The sequence below is a fragment of the Alligator sinensis genome, unplaced genomic scaffold (genome assembly GCF_000455745.1).
Source record: "Alligator sinensis unplaced genomic scaffold, ASM45574v1 scaffold232_1, whole genome shotgun sequence".
NCBI classification, from domain to species: domain Eukaryota; kingdom Metazoa; phylum Chordata; order Crocodylia; family Alligatoridae; genus Alligator; species Alligator sinensis.
The window spans coordinates 155608-166338 of NW_005842517.1; positions in this window are offsets into that span (position 1 = coordinate 155608).

A 10731-nucleotide genomic window follows, 5' to 3' on the forward strand; every position below is an offset into this window, starting at 1 on the left:
CACCTGCCACGAGCCCCCAGAAGCCCCTAGGCTGCTGCAGCAGCCGATGAGTGTGGGGCTTTTATTTTTTAAAGGGTCGGGAGCTGAGGCAAGCAGGCAGCCATTGTGGGGGAGGGCTGGGAGAGTGGGCAGGGGTCAGAGTCATGGCAGAGGCTCCCATTCAGTGGGAGGCAGTGGGGGTTGCCCCCCCACCTGGCAGCAGTCAGTGAGTAGGGGCTTTTTTTTAAAGAGCCAGGAGCTGGGGTTGGGTGGAGCAGCCATGGGGAGTGCTGGGACATGGGCAGGGGTCAGGGGCATTCAGGGGGGCTGGGGGAGCAGTCAAGGGATGGGGCCTGGTGGGTGTCCCCCCTCCTCCTGCCCTCCTTCCCATGCTCCCTACTTACCAGCATGGAGTTCAGGTCCAGCTCCCTTGTGCAGTGGGCAGGGACTGCCTGAATCGCCCAAGCTCTCTGAATCTGGACCTTTTAATTAGTCTCTTGATTCGATTTGCATTCAGAGACTCGGCCACCGAATCAGGCCAAATCTCCTCCAAATCGAATCAGTACGCAAAGCTTCGCACAGCCCTAATTAAGCAGGTCCTGAGCGAGAGGACTGCACATATTCCTATGAGAGTCTCAGACTTCTACACCCTGCTCTTTTGGATCACCCTTGCTTCCCCTGAAACTTCAAGGATCCAAGGCCATGATGGGCCCCGCTAGGCTAAGTGAGGGAAAGGTGCCTGGTTTGAAGATGGGAGGCATAGTAGTGTAACGTGGGATGGGCAAGTGGGCCACAAGCCCCACATAAGCCTCTCCAGCACTCTTCCTGCTTGTCCTCCACCCTCCTGCAGGGTTTGTCCAGGGTGCCACCCCAGTTTATTATGCCACTGGGGTAGAGGAAGTAACCCAAGCCTGAACTGCTGCCAAGAGTCCTCCTGAGTTAAACACAAGCTCTGTATACAACCCACTGATGCCCATGGGATAAGATGACATTGGGATGAGAGCATCATTTGATCTGTAATCTACAATTTATCCCTGAAGCATATATTTTAAACCTTCTCTCCTTTCAGGACCTAATCAGCTAGAAGGCAAATATTGCATTCATTATCATCTATATTTTGTTCATCATGGGACATACGTATTTTCTTCATTTGTATTCCTGTTCTTACCAACACTTCTGTAAACTTCAGATGGCAAGTCTTCTGCACAGGGCCATAGACTAAAGCTAAACTATATATCCCAATGCTCATAAGCTCTTAATTTTGGGGTTCTAGATCTCTAGTCTTAAGTCAATGCCTAATTTTCACCCACTACTTTAAATTGTATCATCCTTTTTCACTGATCTGGAAAAACTGAGTTTTTCCCCCAAACTGTTGAACATCATTCGCTCATTACACCAAGATGTGAAGCCAGCTGTAGTGTATGAAAACAAATAATCAAGTCTCTTTGACATCAACAATAGGGTGAAACAGGAGTGTGTTTCAGCTGCCATGCTCTTTAACATCTACTTTTTATTCCTGCTCCTTCATTCATTCAAGGACAGCAACGACGGCATTTATCTTTGAACCAGACTAGATGGAGGCTTGTTCAACATCATATGGTTTAGAGCAAAAAATGAAGTGAAAGAATTGGTTGTGAGACACTTCCTGTTTGCAGATCATGTGGCCTTGGTTGCTCACAGTGAATCTTATCTTCAAAATCTCTTGGGCAGATTTTCTGAGTCATGCAAGAGCTTTGGGTTGACAATTAGTCTCAAGAAGACTGTGATCATGTACCAAGGGACGAAAGAACCAATATCTGACAATACTTTAGAGGGTAAATCACTTAGAGTCATGAAAAGCTTTTGTTACTTGGTATAATCAGTCGATCCTGCCACCCTCAAAAGTCCAGGGTAGATCAAATCAATGATTCCCCTGCCTCTATACTCTCTCCAAAATCATACCTGCCATGACTTGATGGTATTTTAATATTCTTGAGCTCAGAGGCCGTCAGCAGACAGAGGGTCATTTCTTCTATAGTGTTTCAGCACAATGCTCAATTCTCCAGCCTCCCTTGGGTTAGCCTCTATGTGAAGGGTCACCTCTCTGGGACAACAACTCACTTCATGCCTTAAGGGCAATAATCATGACCTCCTGCCTCCTCCATAGTCATGCCCATGCCTCCCAAGTGTTATCAGACATTGGCCATCTGGGGTGCCTCATCTTAATACTCTACCAGGCCTCTCCTGGCCTTCAAACAGTTATCAGGGTTTCAGCCTTCTTGGCCTCCACCCCATTTATCTAGCTGGGTCTTCTCTGCTCAGGTTCACCACCCTCAGGCCTGACTTATAAATTCTAGTTCATCTGTTTAATGACATCAACATTAAATGTAGCAGACTCACCTTTTAGAGCTTGGGTTGAGTCCCAGGCTTGAGATCCTGCTGTTTTGATTGGTGGAACCCATCCACCAATCAGGAGGCAGCAGGAGAAATAAGGTCACGCCACTTTGAGGGGAGGGGGCGAAGAGCTGATTGAAGACTGTAAACTATCAGGTCCGGAAGACTTCAGGGGCGGAGCCCTGGAGCGTATAAAAGGAGTTGCATGACCAGCACGAGGGGCAGATGCAGCGAGGGACTCAAGGAGAGTGGAGCCAAGAAAAGCTGGGGAGCTCTCCCCCAGCAGGCACTAGGCCCAAGGCTCCTGAAGCTGCCACTGGAGGAGCAGCCTTGGGAGCGGTGCGAGACCATTCGGGCTGTTGATGGCGCACAGGGATGGTGCACAGAGACCCGGCCCTGGGAGCAGTGTGAGAATACTCGGGCCCATCACGGTGCACAGTTCAGTGCATGAAGCCCTGGCTTTGGGAGCCACAAGTGGCGGCTTGAGCCTTCATCCCCAGCAGGGCCTTGAGGCCTGTAGTGAGGTGGCTCAGGCTTCATCTCCCAGCAAGCACCCAGGTCCCACAGTGCACAGGGTGGCGCACGGGCCTGAACCTTGGGAGCCAGGGAGCAGCAGAGGCTGCTTGGCTTAGCCACCTGGCATGAGGATGGCTGGGCAGAGCCTGAAAGGCCCAGCCCGTGTGCCAAGCCAGGGCACAGGGAAATGGTAGTGCTGCAGCGTGAGGCCCAGCACCCAGGAGCCAGCAGCGGTGATGCAGCAGCTGAGAGGAGCTGAGCCCTTGGTGCCCAGAGCGGGGCACAGGGTGGAGAGGAGCCCAGCGGTGCAGGAGAGGCTTGGAGAGGTGCTCCAGCAGAGGAAACCCCATTGAGCTGTGCCCTGACTACTGCCACCTGAGGGAGCATGAGTCATTGGGCCCTTGGGTCCCACCGGGGAAAGACATTTGGGGCAGGCAAACCCAGAGAAGGGGCTGGGTGAGCAGCCCCCCCGCCAAGCCAAGGCCCTAAGGGGAGGGGCCCTTGGTGCTTCCTGGACACCCCCCACCCCCCAAAGGGACCCCATTGGAAGGAGGACTATCTCTTGCCATGGGTCAGGGACTATATTAAGGAAATAGATGTTATTAAGATTGGTCATATTTCTGCCTTATATTTTGCAATTGAAATGTTATATTGTGATGTTGTAAACAGTGTTATTTAGGGTTTGACCTTGGTTATTGGTTCATGTTCACTGTAAATATATGTATATGATATTTTGTTTTATGTTTATGTATATTATAACTCAATAAATTGTATATAGTTAAGAACTTTGGGCTTGGGCTAACTCTATAGAGGAGAAAGGGATCTGCTCGAAATTCTGGCATCCCTCTCACAGCACCCCCTCTTGCCTACCCATCCCATTCAATTGAGAATAGGGCACACCCTTGGGTGTACCCAGGTTACATAAAAAAGAACATTACCGCTTTAACAGCAATCTTCTCACTGAGTCACAGCTCCTTCACAGGCAGCGGTGAGTCCCCACTGCCGGCAGCGGCTCCAAGGCTTGTAGCATCTGGACCGCTGAAGCTTCCAGTGCCTGAAACACAAGGACTTCCAAGCCCTCTGCACAGCCCGAGGAGAGCTTATTCTGCTGGGTCTCTCCTTTCCTCCACACTCTTGCCTGGCCTCCAGCTGGGTTTATACACTTGAGCCCCTGTGCCCTAGTCTGGAGTGAACTATGCTGTATTGTGTATAAATGCTGCAAGGACAGAGAAATGAGAGGCTTATGAGCCATCAAATCTTGCTCACTTGTCACTCCTGAAACACCTGTCTCAGGAAGTCAGAAGCACGTATACAGACCCACTCTCCATTCACATACTTCCAAATACACAGATACACAATAAATGCATACATCTGCTCTTTCAAGATGCACACATTTACACAGTTACCACCAGGGGAGGAAAGGAGAAAGAAAACTTGAAAACTGGGGGGAAAAAAGTCATGAAAACTTCAACTAAAAGAAAGCTGTGACCTATTTGAAAATATTCACTAAAACTCTCTCCCATTTCTCAGTCCCTTTAATGCCAGTGTCAAGCTCACATATGATCAACATTTATCCTGCAGGAGTGTGTAGCATCGCCAGCCATGAGGTGGGATTCCACTGTGCCATGTGCTGTATACACACAAAACCAAAAGACAGTTTCCAAAGGAAAATAGAACAGTAAGAGAAGAGGCGCCTGGTCAGGCTCAGTGATGGGTGTGAGAATTTCTACCCAAAAATTGAGTGAGTGTCCTCAGCTGCTGCCTGGTGTGGTTGGGGGAAATTCCATGATACTCTCTGCACAACTGCCCTGCTGCTGCCTGTGTCTCTGGGCATGATTGGTGGCAAATAGCACCTCGGGCACAGGTGCATCTTTCTACTTCTCTTGTCTGCAGGGCCCCAGATTGTATGATGGTCCCACACAAGAGCAGTTGCCCAGCTGACTGCCAGAATAGATGTCTGATGGACTGCAACACCTGGAAAGCCTTCAGGCTGTTTGTTATATGGGAGAATGTCCCACTGCTTCTGCCTCTCATGCCATCGTCTCCTAGTACTTAAAAGCTGCTGAATTCACCCTTGTTACTGGCAAGGGCTCCCTGCAGCAGTGTAGCCCTAATGGCACCACTTCTGCATCTGCTGATGACTACAGAATTGCTGCTGACTTACAGCCATGTGAGGGAGTGGAGAATGTGGTTCCATGCACTGAAATTCAGGATGAGTTTAGGCTCATGAACTCACTCCGGACTTGTGGAGGGCTGGGGATACTGTCTGTAAAGGAGGATCCTTGCAATGACCCTGTGCACAGTATGTGGGTGACAGTGGAAGACAGTGGCATTGTACTAGGAGGTTTCCCTCTCCTCCTCCAAGCAATCACCCTTGGGGTGGGGGTGGCAGCAATGCCAGCTGTCACAAATCCATTGAGACACTTGGGATTTCTAAGTCAAAATAACTCTGACTCGCAATGTCCTGATTGAAGCCTCAGATCTCTGGATTTTCCCAGGTGGTAAGTCTGTGGAGGGGAAGGGGCGGGGAATCAAGGCACCCACAGTGAGGAAGAGAGTAGGGCAGGGGCAGGAGTGAATGGGGCCCCAGGGCCAGGGAGGGTTGTCCAGAGGCATGGGGGGAGCCCAGCCCCCCACAACTGTGCACACCCCTGGGGGAGGCATAGTGGGTATGTGCCCCCTATGGGACAGAAGCAGGCTGCCCACTGCAGGCTCGGGGCTCTGTGCCCTGGTGCCTTTGCCCTGGGAGCTCAGCTGCACGATGCTATTGCTGTCCGCCAGGGTGTGATGGCCACACGACGCATCCCCTGCCTGCCTGGAAGCATACTGGTGTCACGCTACTGAGTTCCTGGGGCAAAGACACCAGGTGCAGAGCCCCAGCCCACAGCAGACAGCCCATCTCTGCCCCGCAGTGGGTACATGCCCCCCCATGCTTCGTGCATGGGGGCATACAGCTGCAGGGGTCTGTGCCCCCCCTGCACCTCTGGATGACCCTCCCTGGCCCCGGGGCCCCATTCACCCCAGCCCCTGCTCCTGTCCTACTCCCTCACTCACCTGCCCCCTCCCTCCGCCCCTTCCCTCTCCCTCCACCCCTTCCCATCCACTTACCAGCTGGGTGCTGTCTATGTGTCTGCTCCTCATTCCCAAGCCACAGTCCTCTCCCTGCCCCGCCTCCCCACCCCCAGCCCTGCTGCTGCCTCCCACTAGTGACCTATAGTACTTCACATCCTACCAGGGTGTGCGGCAACCCTCCCTCTCTGGGCTCCAAACCCCACACATATCCCACAGCCCTCTATGCCTTCACAAATAACACCCCCCACCCACACCCACACCCACACACACACACTTCAAAAATAGCATCGCATGTTTTACATGCTAATCTTTTGTTTTTTTAAGAGTTCATCTCATGATTTTTGGCACGGTGGGGTTGACAATACTGGGGTGGGCTTGGGGGGTGGGAAATGGTATGTTTCTGGGGGAAGCTTAATCCAGAGTGTGACATGTATTGAAACTGCTAGTTCTTTGCCAGGAATCATGGCAAGTTCTGGAAACTCAGATCCTCCAAATAAAGACAGTTCTGTTATGCCCTGTTAAATTTACCCTGATGCTAACCCACAATAATTTTTCAGCTTTAAGTTTCACAAGCAAATGGATAGAAACTGGAAGGCTAGTGCATAGGAGAAATTGGTGAGCAATAAGTTTGGTAATTGCTCCCATTCTGAAGTCAAGTAGCCCCCTTGACCACAGACAATAGTACAATGGGCATCTCCCGCCCCCAAGAAGAAACCAGGCTCAGAATAGCAAGGAAATAAATGTTATTCTTTACAGAGAGGAAAGCTTTAATTTACTTTACATACATACATACATACATACATATATATCATTGATTACGCTAAATTAAAGTTAAGCTATTAAAGCTAACTATTTAAATCTTAAACATTTAAGCTTTTAATATTCACTTATTTAGTTCACGTTAAATATTTAAGCTTTTGGAGTGCTTAAATTAAAACTAAGTAATTCATGGTAAATTAAAATCCAATAGATATCTTTTCTGTCTAGAACAGTGCCACCCAGAGCATGAGAATTCGAAGTACATGAATCTACCCTGTAAAAAACATCATGACGTAAGCACCACCTGGTGGCACTATGAGGGACATACCTTAATATACATTCCTTCGATCACGTGTACAACCCCTCTAGATAGTGGGCGCAACTAAATCAGATGCAGTTGAATTCACATTTAGATAAATCACTTGCACGTGCATCAAGGCCCTTGGATTCTACAATCAGCAGTAATCGTGACCTCCAGACTGAACTGACTAACAGAATTGGAAAAGCAGCTAAGAATTTGGGGCTGTTACGGAAACATGCTTGGAATAACAGCAACTTATCAACTAAGGTGAAGATGCAAATCTATGAGATTAGCATGCTGTCATCTCTGATTTACAGTTAAGAAACGTGGACTACATATGCGAGGAACTTCAAGAGATTGAACAGCTTCCACATGAGATGCCTGTGTAAGATGCTGAAAATAAAGCAGGAAGACAAAATACTAAACATAGAGGTGCTGGAGCGCGCAGGACTGACACACACAGAAATCACTATCAAGAAGAGGAGGTTGCGACAGCTTGAGTCAGGAGAATGAGAGGAGACTGTATCCCCAAGAATATTTTAGACAGCAAGGTTTGAGACAGCTCTAGAAAGAGGGTCACCCTTGATGGCAGTACCATGACATGTGTAAAAATTATATGAAGTTGTTCAACATCAATGTAGAAACCTGGGAGGATTGCACAGAATCCCATCCAATCTGAAGGGAACATCTAGCACTAGGTGCTGCTCAGCAAAAGCTGCTGCAATCCAGATCATAGAAGCAAAGTGAGAAAGAAGAAAGCAGCATGCTGTAAATATTGACTCCAACTCAGACAACACATGGATCTGTGAAACTTGTAACAAGCTGTGTCACTCTTGAATTGGGCTTGTCAGCCACAAGCAGATGCATCAGACACCTGACTAGGCCTCTAACACAGACACCATGGTCCAGAGGATCGATGGGTACCTATAAAAAAAAATCTCCAGTCTTAAGGCAATCCCTAACTTTTCATCCACTACTTTAAATGTTATCATCTTCTTATTTTTCCCATTTTCACTCTAAAGCTATTTTGTGAGAATAATCATGACCTTTCCCTCAGCTGCACATAGAACTAAAGCAGGTAGGAAATAATTTTTGTTATAATAAATAATTTCTGTTTTAAGCAAGGAATTTTTATTTTTGATTTTCAACTAACACAAAAGTGTCAGGTTTTCAGTTATTCCACTGAAATAAACATTGTCTGAAATGTGTTTTAATAAAAATTGCTGCCAAATAAAAGCTTTTATGCAACATTTTCAATAACTTTATATAAGACATCTCATTTTTGGTCTCCAAAGGATGGGGACAGAGGACAGCTATAGAAGCTAAGACCCTCATACTTGGAGGGCATGAGAAGGAAATGTACATCATCATTCCAGATTATCCTTCTTAAGAGCATCTCCTGTATTCAAAGGAGGATCAACCCCTGGATCTCTCTTGAATCTCACTAATTGAACAGTTGTTATTACTTTGACTTCCATTTGCAGTGTGTCTGCTACTCTACTCCCTAGATGCTACATATCTCCCAGTACAGATCTTTAGTTAGAGGAACAATGTGCAGAACATTGTGCATTTCACAACCGTTCCTGTAGAAATGTCATGGGTATGTCCAGTAGAGAGCAGTAATAAGAAAAAAATATAAAAGCTTTTTTCTGTATCAGCAATAATGAACTATTTTTTTCAGGAACTAAAGGAGTTTGAACTGGAAATTACTATTTAACAAACTGAAGTTGATAAAAAAGATATTGTTATATCCTTATTTAAGCTTTTGAATGTAATCAAATATTTTCTTAAAATTTGGAGTGCAGTGTGCATTCATTAAAGCCCAGGGTAATAACAATTAGTAACTTTGGGAGTTTCCTTTAATTGCATTTAACAACTGCAAGTGCATGCATATCAATACCTAGACATACACAACATCAGCTATTCCATCGCATGATACAACATCTTTCTTTATATCAAAAGTGGATTGTTGATATAATTGCACTTGCACATAAAAAACAGTACCACAAAATGTTTTCTTCCAGATTTCCTGTTTTTTCTTACACTTTCCTCATTCATTCTGCGGTTAGTACAATATTGTACAGCCTCACATGGCATAGTGACCATCCCTCAACCATACCAAAACATTGTCTATTTTCCTTTACATGTGCAGTGCTAGTCACAGGATCTTATCTGCATGAAGAAGCTGACTTACCCAAATATCTACGAATCTTGCTTGTTTTTATTGACTTTGCTCATTATTTAGAACTTCTTACTGCCATATATATTACAGCCACATGGACTGCACACTGATAGGAAGTAATCATAGACCTTACACTGGAAACTGCTGTCACCCCATATCTGAATTCATAAACACACAATGTTGCCTCCCATTGGCCCACAGTCTGCTCCTGGATATCCATGCCCAGTCCTTATTGAAGCCAGCTGCAGGCACATCTGTGGGCAAAACATAGCACTTGGCCAGCATTTTGCTTTTAAGTCAGCTGATTTTTGTTTCAAAACAGTCTTAGGACTACCAAAAAACAGTATGAATGTATTACCCTCACTGAATTTATATTGATGTAACTAAGGGTAGAATTCTACTGAAGTTTCTCTCTATTATTGCCTATTTAAATATTTAAAAATAATTGCATTTGATATAGAAAGGATTAAAGGAAACGAATAGTTCCTTAAAACAACTGTCACTAGCAATAGCCGTCAATCTTACCCCTCCGTGCAGATCAGAAGATACTTTGATTAAAGTAATTTACCCCTCCATGCCCAGTAAAGTAAAATCCCAAATTCCCTTTAACTACAAAGGAACCAAGATTTACTTTACTCTTTACTTAACATTTATGTAGGAGAAAGATAATGGTCCTGCCTTCACTTTCATGTACATCAATATTAAGTTTGACAACTTTGCTGAAACTCTTTGATTTATACCCAGGAAAAAACTGGGCCCTATATATTGCCAAAAAAAAAAAAAAAGATAGTTTTGTTTCTCCATACCTGGCTGTCTGAATCACAGCTCTCTTAGGCCCTGTATCAGGATGATAATTCTACTGAGGGGAGACACTTAAGTACATGCTGATCCTTAAAGTCAAGGAAGGTTTTAAGTGCTTTCCTAACGCCGTTCTTTAATTTATGCTAATACTGTAGTATGCACTGCGTGATCATATATTTAAGCTATCATTTAATTATATTTATGCTGTTGAGCAGCATTTTAACTTTTCTTTTTAAACATGAATTTTTTTAATGCAAGCAATATGATTCAAAAAGAGGCAGCCTGATTTCATTACAATTCCACTGTAACACTGAGATAGCACATAAGGTTTCTATATGCTTTGGCAACAAAACAACACTAAAAATAACTTTTCTTCTAAGCACCAGGAAAGTTTCTGTCCCTTTATACTTAAGATCCACAGTAAATCATGGCCCATAAAATGGAGCAAGAAAATGGAATTACACAATTTAAACACTCAATTTTTTTTTCACATAAACCATTTACTCCTGCTGTCACCAGGGGCAAAATATATCACTATAGGAAAGGGAAACTTTAAAATGTTATTGGAAAATACAAAGCAAGCTGCATTTAAAATCTGGAAGTATGCCTCTTAAAAGTCTGTCTCCTACGTATGTAAATCAGTCTTCATCTCTAATAGTCTGTCCTTCTGTCTATCCACTTTGCTCATGTACAGCATCCATCCCTAAGATATCTGAGCACATAAAAGCCTACACTAACCTGCTTGATA